This window comes from Netta rufina, assembly GCF_964035555.1.
Source record: "Netta rufina genome assembly, chromosome: 18".
In the NCBI taxonomy this organism is placed as follows: domain Eukaryota; kingdom Metazoa; phylum Chordata; class Aves; order Anseriformes; family Anatidae; genus Netta; species Netta rufina.
Window position 1 is genome coordinate 5,807,235 of NC_140142.1, and position 24,196 is coordinate 5,831,430.

Below are 24,196 nucleotides of genomic sequence, written 5' to 3' on the forward strand. Positions count from 1 at the left end.
CCATGGGGTTGTGTTGCCATGGTAACCGTGGCGTTTTGTTGCCATGGCAACTATGGGGTTCTGTTGCCATGGCAACCATGGGGTAGTGTTTCCATGGCAACCATGGGGTTGTATTGCCATGGTAACCATGGGGTTGGGTTGCCATGGCAACCACGGGGTTTGGTTGCTATGGTAACCATGGGGTTGGTTGCCATGGCAACCATGGGGTTGTGTTGCCATGGTAACCATGGCGTTTAGTTACCATGGCAACTATGGGGTTCTGTTGCCATGGTAACCATGGGTTTGGGTTGCCATGGTAACTATGGCGTTGGGTTGCAATGGTTATCAGGCGGTTCTTTTGGAATGGCAACCATGGGGTAGTGTTGCCATGGTAACCATGCGTTTGTGTTGCCATGGTAACCATGGGGTTGGGTTGCTATGGAAACTGTGGGGTTTAGTTGCCTTGGAAACCATGGGGTTGGGTTGCCATGGTAACCATGGCGTTTAGTTGCCATGGCAACTATGGGGTTCTGTTGCCATTGTAACCATGGCGTAGTGTTTCCATGGCAACCATAAGGTTTTGTTGCCATGGTAACTATGGGGTTGGGTTGCAATGGTTATCAGGCGGTTCATTTGCAATGGCAACCATGGGGTAGTGTTGCCATGGTAACCATGCGGTTGTGTTGCCATGGTAACCATGGGGTAGTGTTGCCATGGTAACCATTCGGTTCTGTTGCCATGGTAACCATGGGGTTGGGTTACCATGGCAACCATGGGGTTGTGTTGCCATGGTAACCATGGCGTTTAGTTGCCATGGCAACTATGGGTTTCTGTTGCCATGGTAACCATGGGGTAGTGTTTCCATGGGAACCATGGGGTTGTGTTGCCATTGTTACTATGGGGTTGGGTTGCTATGGTAACCATGCGGTTGTGTTGCCATGGTAACCATGGGGTTGGGTTGCCATGTCAACCATGGGGTTGTGTTACCATGGTAACCATGGCGTTTTTTTGCCATGGCAACTATGGGGTTCTGTTGCCATGGTAACCATGGGGTAGTGTTTCCAAGGCAACCATGGGGTTGTGTTGCCATGGTAACCATGGGGTTGGTTTGCCATGGCAACCACGGGGTTTGGTTGCTATGGTAACCATGGGGTTGGTTACCACGGCAACCATGGGGTTGTGTTGCCATGGTAACCATGGCGTTTAGTTGCCATGGCAACTATGGGGTTCTGTTGCCATGGCATCCATGGGGTTGAGATGCCGTGGTAACCATGCAGTTGGGTTGCCGTGGTAACCATGCTGTTGTGTTGTTGTGGTAACCATGTGGTTGTGTTGCCATGGTAACCATGGGATTGGGTTACCATGGCAATCACGGGGTTTGGTTGCTATGGTAACCATGGGGTTCTGTGTCCATGGTAACCATGGGGTTGGGTTGCCATGGTAACCATGGCGTTTAGTTGCCATGGTAACTATGGGGTTGGGTTGCTATGGAAACTATGGGGTTTAGTTGCCTTGGCAACCATGGAGTTGGGTTGCCATGGCAACCATGGGGTTGTGTTGCCATGGTAACCACTGCGTTTTGTTGCCATGTAACTATGGGGTTCTGTTGCCATGGCAACCATGGCGTTTTGTTGTCATGGCAACTTTGGGGTTCTGTTTCCATGGCAACCATGGGGTAGTGTTTCCATGGCAACCATGGGGTTGTGTTGCCATGGTAACTATGGGGTTGGGTTGCTATGGTAACCATGCGGTTGTGTTGCCATGGTAACCATGGGGTTGGGTTGCCATGGCAAACACGGATTTTGGTTGCTATGGTAACCATGGGGTTCTGTGTCCATGGTAACCATGGGGTTGGGTTGCCATGGTAACCATGGCGTTTAGTTGCCATGGCAACTATGGGGTTTAGTTGCCATGGCAACCATGGGTTTGAGATGCGTGGTAACCATGCAGTTGTGTTTCCGTGGTAACCATGCGGTTGTGTTGTTGTGGTAACCATGGGGTTGTGTTGCCATGGTAACCATGGGGTTGGGTTGCCATGGCAACCGCGGGGTTTGGTTGCTATGGTAACCATGGGGTTTCTGTTGCCATGGTAACCATGGGGTTGCGTTGCCATGGTAACCATGGCGTTTAGTTGCCATGGCAACTATGGGGTTCTGTTGCCATGGTAACCATGGGGTAGTGTTGCCATGGCAACCATAGGGTTGTGTTGCCATGGTAACTATGGGGTTGGTTTGCAATGGTTATCAGGCGGTTCTTTTGGAATGGCAACCATGGGGTTGGGTTACCGTGGCAACCATGGGGTTGTGTTGCCATGGTAACCATGGCGTTTAGTTGCCATGGCAACTATGGGATTCTGTTGCCATGTTAACCATGGGGTAGTGTTGCCATGGCAACCACGGGGTTGTGCTGCCATGGGAACCAGGGGGTTGTGTTGCCATGGCCACCATGCGGTTGTGTTGCCATGGTAACCATGGCGTTTAGTTGCCATGGGAACTATGGGGTTCTGTTGCCATGGCAACCATAGGGTTGTGTTGCCATGGTAACGATGGGGTTGGGTTGCCATGGGAACCACGGGGTTGAGTTGCCATGGGAACCATGGGGTGGTGTTGCCATGGTAACTATGGGGTTGGGTTGCTATGGAAACTATGGGGTTTAGTTGCCATGGCAACCATGGTGTTGAGATGCCGTGTTAACCATGCAGTTGGGTTGCCGTGGTAACCATGCGGTTATGTTGTTGTGGTAACCATGCGGTTGTGTTGCCATGGTAACCATGGGGTTGGGTTGCCATGGCAACAACGGGGTTTGGTTGCTATGATAACCATGGGGTTCTGTCTCCATGGTAACCATGGGGTTGTGTTGCAATGGTAACCATGGAGTTTAGTTGCTACGGTAACTATGGGGTTCTGTTGCCATGGTAACCATGGGGTAGTGTTGCCATGGCAACCATGGGATTGTGTTGCCATGGCAACCATGGGGTTGGGTTGCCATGGCAACCACGGGGTTGTGTTGCCATGGGAACCATGGGATTGTGTTGCCATGGTAACTATGGGGTTGGGTTGCTATGGAAACTATGGGGTTTAGTTGCCATGGCAACCATGGTGTTGAGATGCCGTGTTAACCATGCAGTTGGGTTTCCGTGGTAACCATGCGGTTGTGTTGTTGTAGTAACCATGCGGTTGTGTTGCCATGGTAACGATGGGTTTGGGTTGCCATGGCAACCACGGGGTTGTGTTGCCATGGGAACCATGGGGTTGTGTTGCCATGGTAACCATGGGGTAGTGTTGCCATGGCCACCATGGGGTTGTGTTGCCATGGTAACCATGGCGTTTAGTTGCCATGGTAACTATGGGGTTCTGTTGCCATGGTTAACATGGGGTAGTGTTGCCATGGCAACCATGGGTTTGTGTTGCCATGGTAACTATGGGGTTGGGTTGCAATGGTTATCAGGCAGTTCTTTTGGAATGGGAACCATGGGGTAGTGTTGCCATGGTAACCATGGGGTAGTGTTGCCATGGAAACCATGCGGTTGTGTTGCCATGGTAACCATGGGGTTGGATTACCATGGCAACCATGGGGTTGTGTTGCCATTGTAACCATGGCGTTTAGTTGCCATGGCAACTCTGGGGTTCTGTTCCCATGGCAACCATAGGGTTGTGTTGCCATGGTAACGATGGGGTTGGGTTGCCATGGAAACCAAGGGGTTGTGTTGCCATGGGAACTATGGGGTTGTGTTGCCATGGTAACCATGGGGTTGGTTTGCCATGGCAACCACGGGGTTTGGTTGCTATGGTAACCATGGGGTTCTGTGTCCATGGTAACCATGGGGTTGTGTTGCCATGGTAACCATGGCATATAGTTGCCATGGCAACTATGGGGTTGTGTTGCCATGGTAACGATGGGGTTGTGTTGCCATGGCAACCACGAGGTTGTGTTGCCATGGCAACCATGGGGTAGTGTTTCCTTGGCAACCATGGGGTTGTGTTGCCGTGGTAACTATGGGGTTGGTTTGCTATGGAAACTATGGGGTTTAATTGCCTTGGCAACCATGGGGTTTGGTTGCCATGGCAACCATGGGGCTGTGTTGCCATGGTAACCATGGCGTTTTGTTGCCATGGCAACTATGGGGTTCTGTTGCCATGGCAAGCATGGCGTTTTGTTGCCATGGCAAGTATGGGGTTCTGTTGCCATGGGAACAATGGGGTAGTGTTTCAGTGGCAACCATTGGGTTGTGTTGCCACGATAACCATGGGGTTGGGTTGCCATGGGAACCATGGGGTTGTGTTGCCATGGTAACCATGGCGTTTTGTTGCCATGGCAACTATGGGGTTCTGTTGCCATGGTAACCATGGGGTTGGGTTGCCATGGCAACCACGGGGTTGTGTTGCCATGGGAACCATGGGGTTGTGTTGCCATGGTAACTATGGGGTTGGGTTGCTATGGAAACTATGGGGTTTAGTTGCCTTGGCAACCATGGGTTTGAGACGCGTGGTAACCATGCAGTTGGGTTGCCGTGGTAACCATGCGGTTGTGTTGTTGTGGTAACCATGCGGTTGTGTTGCCATGGTAACCATGGGGTTGGGTTGCCATGGTAACCATGGGGTTCTGATTCCATGGTAACCATGGGGTTGGGTTGCCATGTTAACCATGGCGTTTAGTTGCCATGGCAACTATGGGGTTCTGTTGCCATGGTAACCATGGGGTAGTGTTGCCATGGCAACAATGGGGTTGTGTTACCATGGCAACTATGGGGTTGGGTTGCAATGGTTATCAGGCGGTTCATTTGGAATGGCAACCATGGGGTAGTGTTGCCATGGTAACCATGCGGTTGTGTTGCCATGGTAACCATGGGGTAGTGTTGCCATGGTAACCATGCGGTTCTGTTGCCATGGTAACCATGGGGTTGGGTTACCATGGCAACCATGGGGTTGTGTTGCCATGGTAACCATGGCGTTTAGTTGCCATGGTAACCATGGCGTTTAGTTGCCATGGCAACTATGGTGTTCTGTTGCCATGGTAACCATGGGGTAGTGTTGCCATGGCAACCATGGGGTTGTGTTTCCATGGTAACCATGGGGTTGGGTTGCCATGGCAACCACGGGGTTGTGTTGCCATGGGAACCATGGGCTAGTGTTGCCGTGGTAACCATGGAGTAGTGTTGCCATGGCAACTCTGGGGTTCTGTTGCCATGGCAACCATGGCGTTGTCTTGCCATCGTAACGATGGGGTTGGGTTGCCATGGCAACCACGGGGTTGTGTTGCCATGGCAACCAAAGGGTTTTGTTGCCATGGTAACCATGGGGTTGGGTTGCCATGGCAACCACGGGGTTGTGTTGCCATGGGAACCATGGGGTTGCGTTGCCATGGTAACTATGGGGTTGGGTTGCTATGGAAACTTTGGGGTTTAGTTCCCATGGCAACCATGGGGATGAGATGCCGTGATAACCATGCAGTTGGGTTGCCGTGGTAACCATGCGGTTGTGTTGTTGTGGTAACCATGGGGTTGTGTTGCCATGGTAACCATGGGATTGGGTTGCCATGGCAACCACGGGGTTTGGTTGCTATGGTAACCATGGGGTTCTGTGTCCATGGTAACCATGGGGTTGGGTTGCCATGGTAACCATGGCATTTAGTTGCAATGGCAACTATGGGGTTGTGTTGCCATGGTAACGATGGGGTTGTGCTGCCATGGCAACCACGGGGTTGTGTTGCCATGGCAACCATGGGGTAGTGTTTCCATGGCAACCATTGGGTTGTGTTGCCATGGTTACTATGGGGTTGGGTTGCTATGGAAACTATGAGGTTTAGTTGCCTTGTCAACCATGGGGTTGGGTTGCCATGGCAACCATGGGGTTGTGTTGCCATGGTAACCATGGCGTTTTGTTGCCATGGCAACTATGGGGTTCTGTTGCCATGGCAACCATGGGGTAGTGTTTCCATGGCAACCATGGGATTGTATTGCCATGGTAACCATGGGGTTGGGTTGCCATGGCAACCACGGGGTTTGGTTGCTATGGTAACCATGGGGTTGGTTGCCATGGCAACCATGGGGTTGTGTTGCCATGGTAACCATGGCGTTTAGTTACCATGGCAACTATGGGGTTCTGTTGCCATGGTAACCATGGGTTTGGGTTGCCATGGTAACTATGGGGTTGGGTTGCAATGGTTATCAGGCGGTTCTTTTGGAATGGCAACCATGGGGTAGTGTTGCCATGGTAACCATGCGGTTGTGATGCCATGGTAACCATGGGGTTGGGTTGCTATGGAAACTGTGGGGTTTAGTTGCCTTGGCAACCATGGGGTTGGGTTGCCATGGTAACCATGGCGTTTAGTTGCCATGGCAACTATGGGGTTCTGTTGCCATTGTAACCATGGCGTAGTGTTTCCATGGAAACCATAAGGTTGTGTTGCCATGGTAACTATGGGGTTGGGTTGCAATGGTTATCAGGCGGTTCATTTGCAATGGCAACCATGGGGTAGTGTTGCCATGGTAACCATGCGGTTGTGTTGCCATGGTAACCATGGGGTAGTGTTGCCATGGTAACCATGCGGTTCTGTTGCCATGGTAACCATGGGGTTGGGTTACCATGGCAACCATGGGGTTGTGTTGCCATGGTAACCATGGCGTTTAGTTGCCATGGCAACTATGGGTTTCTGTTGCCATGGTAACCATGGGGTAGTGTTTCCATGGGAACCATGGGGTTGTGTTGCCATTGTAACTATGGGGTTGGGTTGCTGTGGAAACTATGGGGTTGTGTTGCCATGGTAACCATGGCGTTTTTTTGCCATGGCATCTATGGGGTTCTGTTGCCATGGTAACCATGGGGTAGTGTTTCCAAGGCAACTATGGGGTTCTGTTGCCATGGGAACCATGGGGTAGTGTTTCCGTGGCATCCATGGGGTTGTGTTGCCATGGTAACTATGGGGTTGGGTTGCTATGGTAACCATGCGGTTGTGTTGCCATGGTAACCATGGGGTTGGGTTGCCATGTCAACCATGGGGTTGTGTTACCATGGTAACCATGGCGTTTTTTTGCCATGGCAACTATGGGGTTCTGTTGCCATGGTAACCATGGGGTAGTGTTTCCAAGGCAACCATGGGGTTGTGTTGCCATGGTAACCATGGGGTTGGATTGCCATGGCAACCACGGGGTTTGGTTGCTATGGTAACCATGGGGTTGGTTACCACGGCAACCATGGGGTTGTGTTGCCATGGTAACCATGGCGTTTAGTTGCCATGGCAACTATGGGGTTCTGTTGCCATGGCATCCATGGGGTTGAGATGCCGTGGTAACCATGCAGTTGGGTTGCCGTGGTAACCATGCTGTTGTGTTGTTGTGGTAACCATGTGGTTGTGTTGCCATGGTAACCATGGGATTGGGTTACCATGGCAATCACGGGGTTTGGTTGCTATGGTAACCATGGGGTTCTGTGTCCATGGTAACCATGGGGTTGGGTTGCCATGGTAACCATGGCGTTTAGTTGCCATGGCAACTATGGGGTTGGGTTGCTATGGAAACTATGGGGTTTAGATGCCTTGGCAACCATGGGGTTGGGTTGCCATGGCAACCATGGGGTTGTGTTGCCATGGTAACCATGGCGTTTTGTTGCCATGGCAACTATGGGGTTCTGTTGCCATGGCAACCATGGCGTTTTGTTGTCATGGCAACTTTGGGGTTCTGTTTCCATGGCAACCATGGGGTAGTGTTTCCTTGGCAACCATGGGGATGTGTTGCCATGGTAACTATGGGGTTGGGTTGCTATGGTAACCATGCGGTTGTGTTGCCATGGTAACCATGGGGTTGGGTTGCCATGGTAACCATGGCGTTTAGTTGCCATGGCAACTATGGGGTTTAGTTGCCATGGCAACCATGGGTTTGAGATGCGTGGTAACCATGCAGTTGTGTTGCCGTGGTAACCATGCGGTTGTGTTGTTGTGGTAACCATGGGGTTGTGTTGCCATGGTAACCATGGGGTTGGGTTGCCATGGCAACCACGGGGTTTGGTTGCTATGGTAACCATGGGGTTTCTGTTGCCATGGTAACCATGGGGTAGTGTTGCCATGGCAACCATCGGGTTGTGTTGCCATGGTAACTATGGGGTTGGTTTGCAATGGTTATCAGGCGGTTCTTTTGGAATGGCAACCATGGGGTAGTGTTGCCATGGTAACCAAACGGTTGTGTTGCCATGGTAACCGTGGGGTTGGGTTACCGTGGCAACCATGGGGTTGTGTTGCCATGGTAACCATGGCGTTTAGTTGCCATGGCAACTATGGGGTTCTGTTGCCATGTTAACCATGGGGTAGTGTTGCCATGGCAAACACGGGGTTGTGCTGCCATGGGAACCAGGGGGTTGTGTTGCCATGGCCACCATGGGGTTGTGTTGCCATGGTAACCATGGCGTTTAGTTGCCATGGGAACTATGGGGTTCTGTTGCCATGGCAACCATAGGGTTGTGTTGCCATGGTAACGATGGGGTTGGGTTGCCATGGGAACCACGGGGTTGAGTTGCCATGGGAACCATGGGGTGGTGTTGCCATGGTAACTATGGGGTTGGGTTGCTATGGAAACTATGGGGTTTAGTTGCCATGGCAACCATGGGGTTGAGATGCCGTGGTAACCATGCAGTTGGGTTGCCGTGGTAACCATGCGGTTATGTTGTTGTGGTAACCATGGGGTTGTGTTGCCATGGTAACCATGGGGTTGGGTTGCCATGGCAACCACGGGGTTTGGTTGCTATGATAACCATGGGGTTCTGTCTCCATGGTAACCATGGGGTTGGGTTGCAATGGTAACCATGGAGTTTAGTTGCTACGGTAACTATGGGGTTCTGTTGCCATGGTAACCATGGGGTAGTGTTGCCATGGCAACCATGGGATTGTGTTGCCATGGTAACCATGGGGTTGGGTTGCCATGGCAACCACGGGGTTGTGTTGCCATGGGAACCATGGGATTGTGTTGCCATGATAACTATGGGGTTGGGTTGCTATGGAAACTATGGGGTTTAGTTGCCTTTGCAACCATGGGTTTGAGACGCGTGGTAACCATGCAGTTGGGTTGCCGTGGTAACCATGCGGTTATGTTCTTGTGGTAACCATGCGGTTGTGTTGCCATGGTAACGATGGTTTTGGGTTGCCATGGCAACCACGGGGTTGTGTTGCCATGGGAACCATGGGGTTGTGTTGCCATGGTAACCATGGGGTAGTGTTGCCATGGCCACCATGGGGTTGTGTTGCCATGGTAACCATGGCGTTTAGTTGCCATGGTAACTATGGGGTTCTGTTGCCATGGTAACCATGGGGTAGTGTTGCCATGGCAACCATGGGTTTGTGTTGCCATGGTAACTATGGGGTTGGGTTGCAATGGTTATCAGGCGGTTCTTTTGGAATGGGAACCATGGGGTAGTGTTGCCATGGTAACCATGCGGTTGTTTTGCCCTGGTAACCATGGGGTAGTGTTGCCATGGAAACCATGCGGTTGTGTTGCCATGGTAACCATGGGGTTGGATTACCATGGCAACCAAGGGGTTGTGTTGCCATGGTTACCATGGCGTTTAGTTGCCATGGCAACTCTGGGGTTCTGTTGCCATGGCAACCATAGGGTTGTGTTGCCATGGTAACGATGGGGTTGGGTTGCCATGGAAACCAAGGGGTTGTGTTGCCATGGGAACCATGGGGTTGGTTTGCCATGGCAACCATGGGGTTGTGTTGCCACGGCAACCATGGGTTTGTGTTGCCATGGTAACCATGGCGTTTTGTTGCCATGGCAACTATGGGGTTCTGTTGCCATGGTAACCATGGGGTAGCGTTTCCAAGGCAACCATGGGGTTGTGTTGCCATGGTAACCATGGGGTTGGATTGCCATGGCAACCACGGGGTTTGGTTGCTATGGTAACCATGGGGTTGGTTACCACGGCAACCTTGGGGTTGTGTTGCCATGGTAACCATGGCGTTTAGTTGCCATGGAAACTATGGGGTTCTGTTGCCATGGCATCCATGGGGTTGAGATGCCGTGGTAACCATGCAGTTGGGTTGCCGTGGTAACCATGCTGTTGTGTTGTTGTGGTAACCATGTGGTTGTGTTGCCATGGTAACCATGGGATTGGGTTACCATGGCAATCACGTGGTTTGGTTGCTATGGTAACCATGGGGTTCTGTGTCCATGGTAACCATGGGGTTGGGTTGCCATGGTAACCATGGCGTTTAGTTGCCATGGCAACTATGGGGTTGGGTTGCTATGGAAACTATGGGGTTTAGTTGCCTTGGCAACCATGGGGTTGGGTTGCCATGGCAACCATGGGGTTGTGTTGCCATGGTAACCATGGCGTTTTGTTGCCATGGCAACTATGGGGTTCTGTTGCCATGGCAACCATGGCGTTTTGTTGTCATGGCAACTTTGGGGTTCTGTTTCCATGGCAACCATGGGGTAGTGTTTCCATGGCAACCATGGGGTTGTGTTGCCATGGTAACTATGGGGTTGGGTTGCTATGGTAACCATGCGGTTGTGTTGCCATGGTAACCATGGGGTTGGGTTGCCATGGTAACCATGGCGTTTAGTTGCCATGGCAACTATGGGGTTTAGTTGCCATGGCAACCATGGGTTTGAGATGCGTGGTAACCATGCAGTTGTGTTGCCGTGGTAACAATGCGGTTGTGTTGTTGTGGTAACCATGGGGTTGTGTTGCCATGGTAACCATGGGGTTGGGTTGCCATGGCAACCACGGGGTTTGGTTGCTATGGTAACCATGGGGTTTCTGTTGCCATGGTAACCATGGTGTAGTGTTGCCATGGCAACCATAGGGTTGTGTTGCCATGGTAACTATGGGGTTGGTTTGCAATGGTTATCAGGCGGTTCTTTTGGAATGGCAACCATGGGGTAGTGTTGCCATGGTAACCAAACGGTTGTGTTGCCATGGTAACCGTGGGGTTGGGTTACCGTGGCAACCATGGGGTTGTGTTGCCATGGTAACCATGGCGTTTAGTTGCCATGGCAACTATGGGGTTCTGTTGCCATGTTAACCATGGGGTAGTGTTGCCATGGCAACCACGGGGTTGTGCTGCCATGGGAACCAGGGGGTTGTGTTGCCATGGTAACTATGGGGTTGGGTTGCAATGGTTATTAGGCGGTTCTTTTGGAATGGGAACCATGGGGTAGTGTTGCCATGGTAACCATGCGGTTGTTTTGCCCTGGTAACCATGGGGTAGTGTTGCCATGGAAACCATGCGGTTGTGTTGCCATGGTAACCATGGGGTTGGATTACCATGGCAACCATGGGGTTGTGTTGCCATGGTTACCATGGCGTTTAGTTGCCATGGCAACTCTGGGGTTCTGTTGCCATGGCAACCATAGGGTTGTGTTGCCATGGTAACGATGGGGTTGGGTTGCCATGGAAACCAAGGGGTTGTGTTGCCATGGGAACCATGGCATATAGTTGCCATGGCAACCATGGGGTTGTGTTGCCATGGTAACGATGGGGTTGTGTTGCCATGGCAACCACGAGGTTGTGTTGCCATGGCAACCATGGGGTAGTGTTTCCTTGGCAACCATGGGGTTATGTTGCCGTGGTAACTATGGGGTTGGTTTGCTATGGAAACTATGGGGTTTAGTTGCCTTGGCAACCATGGGGTTTGGTTGCCATGGCAACCATGGGGTTGTGTTGCCATGGTAACCATGGCGTTTTGTTGCCATGGCAACTATGGGGTTCTGTTGCCATGGCAAGCATGGCGTTTTGTTGCCATGGCAACTATGGGGTTCTGTTGCCATGGGAACCATGGGGTAGTGTTTCAGTGGCAACCATTGGGTTGTGTTGCCATGCTAACTATGGGGTTGGGTTGCTATGGTAACCATGCGGTTGTGTTGCGATGGTAACCATGGGGTTGAATTGCCATGGCAACCATGGGGTTGTGTTGCCATGGCAACCATGGGTTTGTGTTGCCATGGTAACCATGGCGTTTTGTTGCCATGGCAACTATGGGGTTCTGTTGCCATGGTAACCATGGGGTAGTGTTTCCATGGCAACCATGGGTTTGTGTTGCCATGGTAACTATGGGGTTGGGTTGCAATGGTTATCAGGCGGTTCTTTTGGAATGGGAACCATGGGGTAGTGTTGCCATGGTAACCATGCGGTTGTTTTGCCCTGGTAACCATGGGGTAGTGTTGCCATGGAAACCATGCGGTTGTGTTGCCATGGTAACCATGGGTTAGTGTTGCCATGGTAACCATGCGGTTGTGTTGCCATGGTAACCATGGGGTTGGGTTACCATGGCAACCATGGGTTTGTGTTGCCATGGTAACCATGGCGTTTAGTTTCCATGGCAACTATGGGGTTCTGTTGCCATGGTAACCATGGGGTAGTGTTGCCATGGCAACCACGGGGTTGTGTTGCCATGGGAACCATGGGGTTGTGTTACCATGGTAACTACGGGGTTGGGTTGCTACGGAAACTATGGGGTTGAGATGCCATGGTAACTATGGCGTTTAGTTGCCATGGCAACTATGGGGTTCTGTTGCCATGGCAACCATAGGGTTGTGTTGCATGGTAACCATGGGGTTGGGTTGCCATGGCAACCACGGGGTTGTGTTGCCATGGGAACCATGGGGTTGTGTTGCCATGGTAACCATGGCGTTTAGTTGCCATGGCAACTCTGGGGTTCTGTTGCCATGGCAACCATAGGGTTGTGTTGCCATGGTAACGATGGGGTTGGGTTGCCATGGCAACCAAGGGGTTGTGTTGCCATGGGAACCATGGGGTTGTGTTGCCATGCTAACCATGGGGTTGTGTTGCCATGGCAACCACGGGGTTTGGTTGCTATGGTAACCATGGGGTTCTGTGTCCATGGTAACCATGGGGTTGTGTTGCCATGGTAACCATGGCGTATAGTTGCCATGGCAACTATGGGGTTGTGTTGCCATGGTAACGATGGGGTTGTGTTGCCATGGCAACCATGGGGTAGTGTTTCCTTGGCAACCATGGGGTTGTGTTGCCATGGTAACTATGGGGTTGGGTTGCTATGGAAACTATGGGTTTTAGTTGCCTTGGCAACCATGGGGTTGGGTTGCCATGGCAACCATGGGGTTGTGTTGCCATGGTAACCATGGCGTTTTGTTGCCATGGCAACTATGGGGTTCTGTTGCCATGGCAAACATGGCGTTTTGTTGCCATGGCAAATATGGGGTTCTGTTGCCATGGGAACCATGGGGTAGTGTTTCCGTGGCAACCATGGTGTTGTGTTGCCATGGCAACCATGGCGTTTTGTTGCCATGGCAACTATGGGGTTCTGTTGCCATGGTAACCAATGGGTAGTGTGTCCATGGCAACCATGGGATTGTGTTGCCATGGTAACCATGGGGTTGGGTTGCCATGGCAACCACGGGGTTTGGTTGCTATGGTAACCATGGGGTTGTTTGCCATGGCAACCATGGGGTTGTGTTGCCATGGTAACCGTGGCGTTTAGTTGCCATGGCAACTATGGGGTTCTGTTGCCATGGTAACCATGGGGTTGGGTTGCCATGGCAACCATGGGGTTGTGTTGCCATGGTAACGATGGGGTTGTGTTTCCATGGTAACTATGGGGTTGGGTTGCTATGGAAACTATGGGGTTTAGTTGCCATGGCATCCATGGGTTTGAGATGCCGTGGTAACCATGCAGTTGGGTTGCCGTGGTAACCATGCGGTTGTGTTGTTGTGGTAACCATGCGGTTGTGTTGCCATGGTAACCATGGGATTGGGTTGCCATGGCAATCACGGGGTTTGGTTGCTATGGTAACCATGGGGTTCTGTGTCCATGGTAACCATGGGGTTGGGTTGCCATGGTAACCATGGCGTTTAGATGCCATGGCAACTATGGGGTTGGGTTGCCATGACAACCATGGGGTTGTGTTGCCATGGTAACCATGGCGCTTTGTTGCCATGGCAACTATGGGGTTCTGTTGCCATGGCAACCATGGGGTAGTGTTTCCATGGCAACCGTGGGGTAGTGTTGCCATGGCAACCATGGGGTAGTTTTGCCATGGTAACCATGGCGTTTAGTTGCCATGGCAACTATGGGGTTCTGTTGCCATGGTAACCATGGGGTAGTGTTGCCATGGCAACCATGGGGTAGTTTTCCCATGGTAACCATGGCGTTTTGTTGCCATGGCAACCACGGGGTTGTGTTGCCATGGGAACCATGGGGTTGTGTTGCCATGGTAACCATGGGGTAGTGTTGCCATGGCAACCATGGGGTAGTTTTGCCATGGTAACCATGGCGTTTAGTTGCCATGGCAACTATGGGGTTCTGTTGCCATGGTAACCATGGGGTAGTGTTGCCATGGCAACCATGGGGTTGTGTTGCCATGGTAACTATGGGGTTTGGTTGCAATGGTTATCAGGCGGTTCTTTTGGAATGGCAACCATGCGGTAGTGTTGCCATGGTAACAAAACGGCTGTGTTGCCATGGTAACCATGGGGTTGGGTTACCATGGCAACCATGGGGTTGTGTTGCCATGGTAACCATGGCGTTAAATTGCCATGGCAACTATGGGTTTCTGTTGCCATGGTAAGCATGGGGTAGTGTTGCCATGGGAACCATGGGGTTGTGTTTCCATGGTAACTATGGGGTTGGGTTGCTACGGAAACTATGGGGTTGTGTTGCCATGGTAACCATGGCGTTTAGTTGCCATGGTAACGATGGGGTTGGGTTGCCATGGCAACTATGGGGTTCTGTTGCCATGGTAACCATGGGGTAGTGTTGCCATGGCAACCATGGGGCTGTGTTGCCATGGTAACTATTGGGTTGGGTTGCAATGGTTAACAGGAGGTTCTTTTGGAATGGCAACCATGGGGTAGTGTTGCCATGGTAACCATGCGGTTGTGTTGCCATGGTAACCATGGGGTTGGGTTACCATGGCAACCATGGGTTTGTGTTGCCATGGCAACCATGGCGTTTAGTTGCCATGGCAACTATGGGGTTCTGTTGCCATGGTAACCATGGGGTAGTGTTGCCATGGCAACCACGGGGTTGTGTTGCCATGGGAACCATGGGGTTGTGTTACCATGGTAACTATGGGGTAGGGTTGCTACGGAAACTATGGGGTTGAGATGCCATGGTAACCATGGCGTTTAGTTGCCATGGCAACTATGGGGTTCTGTTGCCATGGCAACCATAGCGTTGTGTTGCCATGGTAACCATGGGGTTGTGTTGCCATGGCAACCACGGGGTTGTGTTGCCATGGGAACCATCGGGTTGTGTTGGCATGGTAACCATGGGGTAGTGTTGCCACGGTAACCATGGAGTTTAGTTGCCATGGTAACTATGGGGTTATGTTGCCATGGTAACCATGGGGTAGTGTTGCCATGGCAACCATGGGTTTGTGTTGCCATGGTAACTATGGGGTTGTGTTGGAATGGGTATCAGGGGTTCTTTTGGAATGGGAACCATGGGGTAGTGTTGCCATGGTAACCATGCGGTTGTGTTGCCATGGTAACCATGGGGTAGTGTTGCCATGGAAACCATGCGGTTGTGTTGCCATGGTAACCATGGGGTTGGATTACCATGGCAACCATGGGGTTGTGTTGCCATGGTAACCATGGGGTTGGGTTGCCATGGCAACCACGGGGTTTGGTTGCTATGGTAACCATGGGGTTGGTTGCCATGGTAACCATGGGGTAGTGTTGCCATGGTAACCATGCGGTTGTGTTGCCATGGTAACCATGGGTTAGTGTTACCATGGTAACCATGCGGTTGTGTTGCCATGGTAACCATGGGGTTGTGTTGCCATGGTAACCATGGGGTTGTGTTGCCATGGCAACTATGGGGTTCTGTTGCCATGGTAACCATGGGGTAGTGTTGCCATGGCAACCACGGGGTTGTGTTGCCATGGGAACCATGGGGTTGTGTTACCACGGTAACTACGGGGTAGGGTTGCTACGGAAACTATGGGGTTGAGATGCCATGGTAACCATGGCGTTTAGTTGCCATGGCAACTATGGGGTTCTGTTGCCATGGCAACCATAGGGTTGTGTTGCCATGGTAAGCATGGGGTTGGGTTGCCATGGCAACCACGGGGTTGTGTTGCCATGGGAACCATGGGGTTGTGTTGCCATGGTAACCCTGGGGTAGTGTTGCCATGGCCACCATGGGGTAGTGTTGCCATGGTAACCATGGCGTTTAGTTGCCATGGTAACTATGGGGTTCTGTTGCCATGGTAACCATGGGGTAGTGTTGCCATGGCAACCATGGGTTTGTGTTGCCATGGTAACTATGGGGTTGTTTTGCAATGTTTATCAGGTGGTTCTTTTGGAATGGGAACCATGGGGTAGTGTTGCCATGGTAACCATGCGGTTGTGTGGCCATGGTAACCATGGGGTAGTGTTGCCATGGAAACCATGCGGTTGTGTTGCCATGGTAACCATGGGGTTGGATTAGCATGGCAACAATGGGGTTGTGTTGCCATGGTAACCATGGCGTTTAGTTGCCATGGCAACTCTGGGGTTCTGTTGCCATGGCAACCATAGGGTTGTGTTGCCATGGTAACGATGGGGTTGGGTTGCCATGGCAACCAAGGGGTTGTGTTGCCATGGCAAACTATGGGGTTGTGTTGCCATGGTAACGATGGGGTTGTGTTGCCATGGCAACCACGAGGTTGTGTTGCCATGGCAACCATGGGGTAGTGTTTCCTTGGCAACCATGTGGTTGTGTTGCCATGGTAACTATGTGGTTGGGTTGCTATGGAAACTATGGGGTTTAGTTGCCTTGGGAACCATGGGGTTGTGTTGCCATGGCAACCATGGGGTTGTGTTGAAATGGTAACCATGGCGTTTTGTTGCCATGGAAACTATGGGGTTCTGTTGCCATGGTAACCATCGGGTTGGGTTGCCATGGCAACCATGGGGTTGTGTTGCCATGGTAACGATGGGGTTGTGTTGCCATGGTAACTATGGGGTTGGGTTGCGATGGAAACTATGGGGTTTAGTTGCCATGGCAACCATGGGGTTGAGATGCCGTGGTAACCATGCAGTTGGGTTGCCGTGGTAACCATGCGGTTGTGTTGTTGTGGTAACCATGCGGTTGTGTTGCCATTGTAACCATGGGATTGGGTTGCCATGGCAATCACGGGGTTTGGTTGCTATGGTAACCATGGGGTTCTGTGTCCACGGTAACCATGGGGTTGGGTTGCCCTGGTAACCATGGCGTTTAGTTGCCATGGCAACTATGGGGTTGTGTTGCCATGACAACCATGGGGTTGTGTTGCCATGGTAACCATGGCGTTTTGTTGCCATGGCAACTATGGGGTTCTGTTGCCATGGCAACCATGGGGTAGTGTTTCCATGGCAACCGTGGGGTTGTGTTGCCATGGTAACTATGGGGTTGGGTTGCTATGGAAACTATGGGGTTTAGTTGACTTGGAAACCATGGGGTTGGGTTGCCATGGTAACCATGGCGTTCTGTTGCCATGGTAACCATGGGGTAGGTTTGCCATGGCAACCATGGGGTTCTGTTGCCATGGTAACTATTGGGTTGGGTTGCAATGGTTATCAGGAGGTTCTTTTGGAATGGCAACCATGGGGTAGTGTTGCCATGGTAAACATGCCGTTGTTTTGCCATGGTAACCATGGGGTTGGGTTACCATGGCAACCATGAGTTTGTGTTGCCATGGCAACCATGGCGTTTAGTTGCCATGGCAACTATTGTGTTCTGTTGCCATGGTAACCATGGGGTAGTGTTGCCATGGCAACCACGGGGTTGTGTTGCCAAGGGAACCATGGGGTTGTGTTACCATGGTAACTATGGGGTAGGGTTGCTACGGAAACTATGGGGTTGAGATGCCATGGTTACCATGGCGTTTAGTTGGCATGGCAACTATGGGGTTCTGTACCATGGCAACCATAGCGTTGTGTTGCCATGGTAACCATGGGGTTGTGTTGCCATGGCAACCACGGGGTTGTGTTGCCATGGGAACCATGGGGTTGTGTTGCCATGGGAACCATGGGGTAGTGTTGCCATGGTAACCATGGCGTTTAGTTGCCATGGTAACTATGGGGTTATGTTGCCATGGTAACCATGGGGTAGTGTTGCCATGGCAACCATGGGTTTGTGTTGCCATGGTACCTATGGGGTTGGGTTGCAATGGGTATCAGGCGGTTCTATTGGAATGGGAACCATGGGGTAGTGTTGCCATGGTAACCATGCGGTTGTGTTGCCATGGTAACCATGGGGTAGTGCTGCCATGGAAACCATGCGGTTGTGTTGCCATGGTAACCATGGGGTTGGATTACCATGGCAACCATGGGGTTGTGTTGCCATGGTAACCATGGTGTTGGGTTGCCATGGCAACCACGGGGTTTGGTTGCTATGGTAACCATGGGGTTGGTTGCCATGGCAACCATGGGGTAGTGTTGCCATGGCAACGATGGGGTTGTGTTGCCATGGTAACTATTGGGTTGGGTTGCAATGGTTATCAGGCGGTTCTCTTGGAATGGCAACCATGGGGTAGTGTTGCCATGGTAACCATGCGGTTGTGTTGCCATGGTAACCATGGGTTAGTGTTACCATGGTAACCATGCGGTTGTGTTGCCATGGTAACCATGGGGTTGGGTTACCATGGCAACCATTGGTTTGTGTTGCCATGGTAACCATGGCGTTTAGTTTCCATGGCAACTATGGGGTTCTGTTGCCATGGTAACCATGGGGTAGTGTTGCCATGGCAACCACGGGGTTGTGTTGCCATGGGAACCATGGGGTTGTGTTACCATGGTAACTACGGGTTAGGGTTGCTACGGAAACTATGGGGTTGAGATGCCATGGTAACCATGGCGTTTAGTTGCCATGGCAACTATGGGGTTCTGTTGCCATGGCAACCATAGGGTTGTGTTGCCATGGTAACCATGGGGTTGTGTTGCCATGGTAACCACGGGGTTGTGTTGCCATGGGAACCATGGGGTTCTGTTGCCATGGCAACCACGGGGTTGTGTTGCCATGGGAACCATGGGGTTGTGTTGCCATGGTAACCATGGGGTAGTGTTGCCATGGCCACCATGGGGTAGTGTTGCCATGGTAACCATGGGGTTGTGTTGCCATGGTAACCATAGGGTTGTGTTGCCATGGTAACCATAGGGTTGTGTTGCCATGGTAACCATGGGGTTGTGTTGCCATGGGAACCACGGGGTTGTGTTGCCATGGGAACCATGGGGTTGTGTTGCCATGGCAACCACGGGGTTGTGTTGCCATGGGAAGCATGGGGTTGTGTTGCCATGGTAACCATGGGGTAGTGTTGCCATGGTAACCATAGGGTTGTGTTGCCATGGTAACCATGGGGTTGTGTTGCCATGGTAACCACGGGGTTGTGTTGCCATGGGAACCATGGGGTTCTGTTGCCATGGCAACCACGGGGTTGTGTTGCCATGGGAACCATGGGGTTGGGTTGCCATGGTAACCATGGGGTAGTGTTGCCATGGCAACCATAGGGTTGTGTTGCCATGGTTACCATGGGGTTGTGTTGCCATGGTAACCATAGGGTTGTGTTGCCATGGTAACCATAGGGTTGTGTTGCCATCGTAACCATGGGGTTCTGTTGCCATGGCAACGACGGGGTTGTATTGCCATGGGAACCATGGGGTTGTGTTGCCATGGTAACCATGGGGTAGTGTTGCCATGGCCACCATGGGGTAGTGTTGCCATGGTAACCATGGCGTTTAGTTGCCATGGTAACTATGGAGTTCTGTTGCCATGGTAACCATGGGGTAGTGTTGCCATGGCAACCATGGGTTTGTGTTGCCATGGTAACTATGGGGTTGGGTTGCAATGGTTATCAGGTGGTTCTTTTGGAATGGGAACCATGGGGTAGTGTTACCATGGTAACCATGCAGTTGTGTTGCCATGGTAACCATGGGGTAGTGTTGCCATGGAAACCATGCGGTTGTGTTGCCATGGTAACCATGGGGTTGGATTAGCATGGCAACCATGGGGTTGTGTTGCCATGGTAACCATGGGGTTGTGTTGCCATGGCAACCACGGGGTTTGGTTGCTATGGTAACCATGGGGTTCTGTGTCCATGGTAACCATGGGGTTGTGTTGCCATGGTAACCATGGCGTATAGTTGCCATGGCAACTATGGGGTTGTGTTGCCATGGTAACGATGGGGTTGTGTTGCCATGGCAACCACGAGGTTGTGTTGCCATGGCAACCATGGGGTAGTGTTTCCTTGGCAACCATGGGGTTGTGTTGCCATGGTAACTATGGCGTTGGGTTGCTATGGAAACTATGGGGTTTAGTTGCCTTGGCAACCATGGGGTTGTGTTGCCATGGCAACCATGGGGTTGTGCTGCCATGGTAACCATGGCGTTTTGTTGCCATGGCAACTATGGGGTTCTGTTGCCATGGCAAGCATGGCGTTTTGTTGCCATGGCAACTATGGGGTTCTGTTGCCATGGTAACCATGGGGTAGTGTTTCCATGGCAACCATGTGATTGTGTTGCCATGGTAACCATGGGGTTGGGTTGCCATGGCAACCACCGGGTTTGGTTGCTATGGTAACCATGGGGTTGTTTGCCATGGCAACCATGGGGTTGTGTTGCCATGGTAACCATGGCGTTTAGTTGCCATGGCAACTATGGGGTTCTGTTGCCATGGTAACCATCGGGTTGGGTCGCCATGGCAACCATGGGGTTGTGTTGCCATGGTAACGATGGGGTTGTGTTGCCATGGTAACTATGGGGTTGGGTTGCGATGGAAACTATGGGGTTTAGTTGCCATGGCATCCATGGGGTTGAGATGCCGTGGTAACCATGCAGTTGGGTTGCCGTGGTATCCATGCGGTTGTGTTGTTGTGGTAACCATGCGGTTGTGTTGCCATGGTAACCATGGGATTGGGTTGCCATGGCAATCACGGGGTTTGGTTGCTATGGTAACCATGGGGTTCTGTGTCCATGGTAACCATGGGGTTGGGTTGCCCTGGTAACCATGGCGTTTAGTTGCCATGGCAACTATGGGGTTCTGTTGCCATGGCAACCATGGGGTAGTGTTTCCATGGCAACCGTGGGGTTGTGTTGCCATGGTAATTATGGGGTTGGGTTGCTATGGAAACTATGGGGTTTAGCTGACTTGGCAACCATGCGGTTGGGTTGCCATGGTAACCATGGCGTTTTGTTGCCATGGCAACTATGGGGTTCTGTCCATGGCAAGCATGGCGTTTTGTTGCCATGGCAACTATCGGGTTCTGTTGCAATGGGAACCATGGGGTAGTGTTTCCGTGGTAACCATGGGGTTGTGTTGCCATGGTAACTATGGGGTTGGGTTGCTATGGTAACCATGGGGTTGTGTTGCCATGGTAACCATGGGGTTGGGTTGCTATGGTAACCATGGGGTTGTGTTGCCATGGTAACCATGGGGTTGGGTTGCCATGGCAACCATGGGGTTGTGTTGCCATGGTAACCATGGCGTTTTGTTGCCATGGCAACTATGGGGTTCTGTTGCCATGGTAACCATGGGGTAGTGTTTCCGTGGCAACCATGGGATTGTGTTGCCATGGTAACCATGGGGTTGGGTTGCCATGGCAACCACGGGGTTTGGTTGCTATGGTAACCATGGGGTTGTTTGCCATGGCAACCATGGGGTTGTGTTGCCATGGTAACCATGGCGTTTAGTTTCCATGGCAACTATGGGGTTCTGTTGCCATGGTAACCATCGGGTTGGGTTGCCATGGCAACCATGGTGTTGTGTTGCCATGGTAACGATGGGGTTGTGTTGCCATGGTAACTATGGGGTTGGGTTGCTATGGAAACTATGGGGTTTAGTTGCCATGGCATCCATGGGGTTGAGATGCCGTGGTAACCATACAGTTGGGTTGCCGTGGTAACCATGCGGTTGTGTTGTTGTGGTAACCATTCGGTTGTGTTGCCATGGTAACCATGGGATTGGGTTGCCATGGCAATCACGGGGTTTGGTTGCTATGGTAACCATGGGGTTGTGTTGCCATGGTAACCATGGGGTTGGGTTGCCCTGGTAACCATGGCGTTTAGTTGCCATGGCAACTATGGGGTTGTGTTGCCATGACAGCCATGGGGTTGTGTTGCCATGGTAACCATGGCGTTTTGTTGCCATGGCAACTATCGGGTTCTGTTGCAATGGGAACCATGGGGTAGTGTTTCCATGGCAACCGTGGGGTTGTGTTGCCATGGTAACTATGGGGTTGGGTTGCTATGGTAACCATGCGGTTGTGTTGCCATGGTAACCATGGGGTTGGGTTGGCATGGCAACCATGGGGTTGGGTTTCCATGGCAACCACGGGGTTTGGTTGCTATGGTAACCATGGGGTTCTGTGTCCATGGTAACCATGGGGTTGGGTTGCCATGGTAACCATGGCGTTTAGTTGCCATGGCAACTATGGGGTTCTGTTGCCATGGTAACCATGGGGTAGTGTTGCCATGGCAACCATGGGGTTGTGTTGCCATGGTAACCATGGGGTTGGTTTGCCATGGTAACTATGGGGTTGGGTTGCTATGGAAACTATGGGGTTTAGTTGCCTTGGCAACCATGGTTTTGAGATGCGTGGTAACCATGCAGTTGTGTTCCCGTGGTAACCATGCGTTTGTGTTGTTGTGGTAACCATGCGGTTGTGTTGCCATGGTAACCATGGGGTTGGGTTGCCATCGCAACCACGGGGTTGTGTTGCCATGGGAACCATGGGGTTGTGTTGCCATGGTAACAATGGGGTAGTGTTGTCATGGGAACCATGGGGTAGTGTTGCCACGGTAACCATGGCGTTTAGTTGCCATGGCAACTATGGGGTTCTGTTGTCATGGTAACCATCGGGTAGTGTTGCCGTGGCAACCATGGGGTAGTGTTGCCATGGTAACTATGGGGTTGGGTTGCAATGCTTATCAGGCGGTTCTTTTGGAATGTCAACCATGGGGTAGTGTTGCCATGGTAACCAAACGGTTGTGTTGCCATGGCAACCGTGGGGTTGGGTTACCATGGCAACCAGGGGATTGTGTTGCCATGGTAACCATGGCGTTGAGTTGCCATGGCAACTATGGGGTTCTGTTGCCATGGTAACCATGGGGTAGTGTTGCCATGGCAACCACCGGGTTGTGTTGCCATGGGAACCATGGGGTTGTGTTCCCATGGTAACTATGGGGTTGGGTTGCTACGGAAGCTATGGGGTTGTGTTGCCATGGTAACCATGGCGTTTATTTGGCATGGCAACTATGGGGTTCTGTTGCCATGGAACCATAGGGTTGTGTTGCCATGGTAACCATGGGGTTGGGTTGCCATGGCAACCACGGGGTTTAGTTGCCATGGGAACCATGGGGTTGTGTTGCCATGGTAACTATGGGGTTGGGTTGCTATGGAAACTATGGGGTTTAGTTGCCATGGCAACCATGGGGTTGAGATGCCGTGGTAACCATGCAGTTGGGTTGCCGTGGTAACCATGTGGTTGTGTTGTTGTGGTAACCATGCGGTTGTCTTGCCATGGTAACCATGGGGTGGGGTTGCCATGGCAACCACGGGGTTTGGTGGCTGTGGTAACCATGGGGGTCTGTGTCCATGGTAACCATGGGGTTGGGTTGCCATGGTAACCATGGCGTTTCGTTGCTACGGCAACTATGGGGTTCGGTTGCCATGGTAACCATGGGGTAGTGTTGCCATGGCAACCATGGGGTTGTGTTGCCATGGTAACCATGGGGTTGGGTTGCCATGGCAACCACGGGGTTGAGTTGCCATGGGAACCATGGGGTTGTGTTGCCATGGTAACTATGGGGTTGGGTTGCTATGGTTATCAGGCTGTTCTTTTGGAATGGCAACCATGGGGTAATGTTGCCATGGTAACCATGCGGTTGTGTTGCCATGGTAACCATGGGGTAGTGTTGCCATGGTAACCATGCGGTTGTGTTGCCATGGTAACCATGGGGTTGAGTTACCATGGCAACCATGGGTTTGTGTTGCCATTGCAACCACGGGGTTGGGTTGCCATGGCAACCATGGGGTTGTGTTGCCATGGTAACCATGGCGTTTTGTTGCCATTGCAACTATGGGGTTCTGTTGCCATGGCAACCACGGGGTTGTGTTGCCATGGGAACCATGGGGTTGTGTTGCCATGGCAACCATGGGGTTGGGTTACCATTTCAACCATGGTGTTTAATTGCCATGGCAACCATGGGGTTGAGATGCCGTGGCAACCATGCAGTTGGGTTGCCGTGGTAACCATGCGGTTTTGTTGTTGTGGTAACCATGCGGTTGTGTT